This window comes from Macrobrachium rosenbergii, chromosome 44, assembly GCF_040412425.1.
Source record: "Macrobrachium rosenbergii isolate ZJJX-2024 chromosome 44, ASM4041242v1, whole genome shotgun sequence".
Classification (NCBI taxonomy): domain Eukaryota; kingdom Metazoa; phylum Arthropoda; class Malacostraca; order Decapoda; family Palaemonidae; genus Macrobrachium; species Macrobrachium rosenbergii.
In genome coordinates this window covers 30,733,070-30,738,069 of record NC_089784.1, presented here as the reverse complement: position 1 = coordinate 30,738,069, position 5,000 = coordinate 30,733,070, and the positions used below count along the sequence as shown (strand labels likewise).

Below are 5,000 nucleotides of genomic sequence, written 5' to 3'. Positions count from 1 at the left end.
AAATTCTATGAATCAGGTAACTCAAAGAGAATAATATCATTTTTAATCATAAAAAACTAAAATCTTGATCTGGCTACTTGTAACTGGCTTCGACAGTGATAATAGTACTAATATCTTAGTCGTTTTGATGAAGCAGTATTTGTTTAATATGTAAACCATAGTTCCTACACATAACAGAATGATCTGCTGACGAGTTTTAAGAACATAATATCAAGCTAAGTTGCTTAATACAGTATACAATGTCTTCCCTTAAACTGGATAGGAACTAAAATTACCATTGTAAAGTGAGTGCAGTGTTTTCCAAAGATACCCCTATGCAAGAGATGATGAATGTATAATGTTAAAAATATAAAGCATTTTCTTCTGTCGTAACAACACCAACCCAAGATTTGATCATTGTATACTGTAAAAATTAGTGTATAGAATATTCTACCTAAGATAACCATACTAACTCGTTTTGACGGAATGTTCGCACCCAAGAGTAGATAAGAATTGACGAGAAGAACCTATTTAGTGACCCTGTACCTCTCCTCTCCTCTTCCTGAAACAGAGCCAAAGGTTATTTGAGCCACAGTTGTTGTGCCAAAGTAGCAGATAATATAACCGATACACCATATGCCTGCTGTATAAATCCTGCAGCGCTAACTTTAGAAAATAAAGCGGAAGGCATTCACGCGCATGTTCACAACCTTTTACTGTAGGTAGGCCTAGTTCATGCGCATATGCACAGCCTTGTATTGGGCCTAGCCTACCTGTGGTTGTAATTCTCAATTAAACAGCTATTCTCCCTTCCTGGGGTGACTAGAAGTCTTTTATACCACACCCTCTTGCTGTCCCCCAGACATGAAGAGAGACTTAAAATAGTGTATCTTAACTGAAGATCCGCCTTCTTATCATAATCATAGTATAGTATTGTATGGGTCAATTTTCAACTATATTGGGTGACCCTCTTCTAATCTGTGATATTAGAGCTAATTGCAGCTTTGGCACGTATGTCATAAACTTGAACCAATCCTCTTGTACGCTTTAAACAAAAATCTTTCCTAAGGACAACTTTAGTTTGGTATATTTGAAGTTTAATTGTTTAATTTAACACTTTATCTGCTTTATTAGCCTACACACTTCTACCGCAATAATACGACGTCAGTTCTTTCTGAGAGGTATCACTAGCAGAAGCATCTTAGCATGACAAGAGGATCTATTTTTCTCCACTTTTCTGCATACTCTTCAGTGACCTTGGATGAACTATTCTAGCACGAGTGGCGCAAGAAAATTAGTTTCATGTCACCTAATTCTGCTCTCATTACTAATTATTTGTATGGCATAAAAGAAGTCGAATTAATCTGAATATATACAGTACGGTGGGAGTCTAAAGTCAGTATTTCATAAACTTAGTGTGCTTTAGCAATTTTTGGGTAACTTTCTCCAAGCCCGTTTCACTTTTGATTGCTCCTAATGCAGAGTACCTTCATGTGATAGAAGCGATCAGGTCTTATGTACTGTCTCTGGGTACTCCATCTGCAGGTCTGTCTGACATCCAGTGACAGTATGAAGAATCATAATTTAAAAAAAAAACTCATTTCTGTGTTATTTTTGGTAGTAATTTTAAGTCGTGGTCATGATGCCAAGACGCAGAACATCTGATTTCATATTGCATAAAGATTTTCTGACTAACTATCCCAAGAAAATATGAAAGCTGATCATTAGACTGTATGTACCACAGTAAGGAATTCGCTTTTGAATGATTTCTACGAACAGTCTTAAACTTTAAGAATTTTTCCTTAAAACTGATGATACAACTTGAAATACCCTTCATCTTTCAGTCTTGAGAGCCGAGTTTATCTTTCAGTGACACCTGCCGAGAAGTTAATCATCCTAGGTTTAAACCTCTTGTACCTTTTGTGACCTGCTAACTTCCATTAAATAGGCTCTTTGAATTTGTTCACTTAACACATAGTTTTGATAAGCAAGAATTTGAGATTATTTATTCGTAGTAATAAATCATTTACTAATACTTCTTTATTAGATGCAGAAGTACTCATCTGACTCTTGGTCCATAGACCAAGATAATTGAAGTTAGGAATGTGTAAATAAAATTTTAGATTTAATTGTGTTTCAGTTCTCCTAAGGAGAAAGTAGTATTCAGTATAATATTGTACAGAACCGGATTATAAAATTTAGACAGAGGGCCAAGCACTGGAACCCATGAAATCATTCAGCAGTCAGCACCTAAAATAATGTTGAAACAATTGTAGAAGAGGGTGGAAAGTAAGACAGAAGAAAGAAAATATGAACGGAGGTACCTATAGTAAAAGGAATGAAGGGGGTTGCAACTAGGGGCCAAAGAGTCCAAGAACCTTTAATAATGCCTGTAGTGCAGGGGGCCAGGAGGGGCAACTGCCCCCCAAGACTCAAGTTGCCCCCACCAAAAGCCTCAACTTGCCCCCTCACAGCCCCAAGAAGTAACAGCAGTGGGTTTTCCATTATTCCTACCGAAATTCAAATGTGTCCCCACATTAAGTTATATCTATTTGTCTGTCTATCTGTCTATATTTCTCTATCACACAATGTTTGTTTGTGCGCCTATTTTGCTGAAATACCTTGCTCATGTGGCTTCAAAAAGTTCATAAAATAGCTAAAAATCAAAAAACTCCCAGCTGGTTAGGCTCGCTTCGCTCGCCAAACCATCTTTGCCCCCCCAAAAACAAAAATCTGAGATGACACCCCTGCTATAGTGCACCACTTGAGGCGCACTTATAGCCTCACAACCCCTGCCGGGCATAACTCTGTCTAGTATCATAACTGATCAAAGCCTTTCTCAATTCTACAGTGTGTATGATTATCAGATGACAATGTTTAATCCTATTCTTCAGGCAATGTTGTTACCTGCAGTCATCTACAGAAGAGTTATCACTATGATATTCACTTGGATTAGTGACTTGAGATCCATAAACCACCAGGATATGAACTTGGCCTAGTGGCATGAGATCCCTCAGTCAACCAATATCAGATCCAACACTAAAGGATGGGTTTGAACAAAGTTCAGATAAAGGAAGCAAAAAAAATAATTGGAGCAGGAAAAACAAACGACAGCAAGCTAATGTACTTTGGCCAAAAAACAGAAGTCAGAGTACAGTGCTCTAATAACATTGACTGTAAATCGTTGCTCTCTCATGGCAAGAAACTAGAACCTATTCAAAGGCAAACACAACAACATTTTTGTGGTAGCATAATTATCATCATTAATAAAAAAAATTTAACTGGACCACTGAGTTAACACTTAAGATTCATAAGGCTAGCCCAAAGGTTTTGTTCTTAATCATTACATTAGATCTTATTTAATATATTGCATTGTCAACCCCTTAAAAGTCTAATAATTGGATAATGTGAAATTTTGTGTTGTTCCCCTTTTAATTCACCAATAGATTTTACATCAGCACCCTTTCTTGGGAAATAGGGAACAGATGCATTAAGTCACTTGATACGTAATACAGCTTCAATAAGCTCCAAGTGTCACCCTTTTAAAGTTTGAGAACAGGGTTACAGCACTGCACCACCATGGCCTCTAATCATTCCCAATTCCAGATGAAACTCATCCCACTGAATGCCTGCTATCCTGAAGGAAACTTAGAAGGGAACCAGCTACTATTATTATTATTATTTCGGTAGATAAAATCTATTCACATGGAAAAAGCACACCAAAGGGACCACTGACTTGAAATTCAAGCTTCAAAAGAATGTTGGTTTTAACCTCCCACCGCAGAACCCACACTGCAACAGTGACTGATCATGATACACAGCCAGTGATTGTTTTCATTGCTTTGGGGGAGGCACAAACTCGTGACATCTGAGCAGCATGTCACGACATGCGACCATACCAGCGGACTAGATGGTTCAATTAGTCTTTTGCTCCTGTACCCAGCTCTGATGATCAATTTGCACGTTAGAACTGCTTCAGACCTCCACCAGTCTCCTCATCAGGCATAGTTTACCATCTTCAAGAAATGTACTTGCCCCAGAGATAATGGTTTATAGTTTTACGATGCCATTCTTAGCAGTGATTATGCTTGTTATCTTTTCCAAACCCAGATAAGGAGAGCTGAAGTCTGGAAGGGCATGTGTTTGTAAAACATCTACCAAAACAAATTATGGAATGCACTGCTTGGCAAAGGCTCATCAAAAACGATGACCCTGACTAGCAATTAGGCTGAGAAGGACAATAAGGTATGTAATACAGTACATTAATACAAAACAATTCTCAAATAATGATAGCTGTGTCAATACATGTAACATTAAGGCACATGCTATGATAATGCTAAAGGAAGGCATTTCATTAAAATAAATCTTACATTTTTATCCATTTATTGATTCCTTCAGATTTTTGTGGGTGGGATCCTCTGGTAAATCAAAAAATTACAATGTCAATAAATACAAAAGTGAACTTAAAGCATTATGGTAACCATTATAAAACTATCCATTAGTGCAATTTTTGCTAAAAAAAATCACCTCACCTAAGAATGCAGTGCCAAACTTTACAGCATATTACAGAAAAAAAAATAAAATACAGAAATAGATACAAATACTGTACAGTACCTATAAATACATAAAAAAAACCTTTGTAAAATCCATGACATCAATAAATTCAAATACCCTGCCTATGCACTATATAAAATGGAAGTGAATTACATGAATTATGCCTCATTTGTAAATGACACTTTCAGTCCAAGGAAACTATACTTTTGGCACAAACATCAGTCAGTTTCTGGGGGAAAGCAGTCAGAGATTCAGGTCCAATCTCTGGAAATAATTTCTTTTAAATTACTCACTTAATCAAAAACTTGGAATATCACTGGTCAAGGGGCAACCAGAACAATTGTTACTGTTTGTACCTACTCAACACCCTGGCATTTTCAGCTTCAGGAAAGAAGAAAGGGTGCCAAGCATGATAACTGAATTGTGGAAAATAAATAAATATGAGTAATAGAGAAAAAAGACGCAAA

General features: G+C 36.9%; 1 protein-coding gene across 2 annotated transcripts in view; it reads left to right on the top strand.

The window, feature by feature from the left end:
• LOC136829497 (matrix metalloproteinase-21-like) overlaps nucleotides 1-2,108 on the top strand; it is a 101,766-nt gene extending 99,658 nt beyond the window's left edge. For both annotated transcript variants that reach the window (XM_067088266.1, XM_067088265.1), the window contains exon 12: nucleotides 1-2,108. This exon is cut by the window's left edge and continues 817 nt beyond it. The gene's annotated coding sequence lies outside the window, so the exon portion shown is untranslated.
• Nucleotides 2,109-5,000: the final 2,892 nt, after the last annotated feature.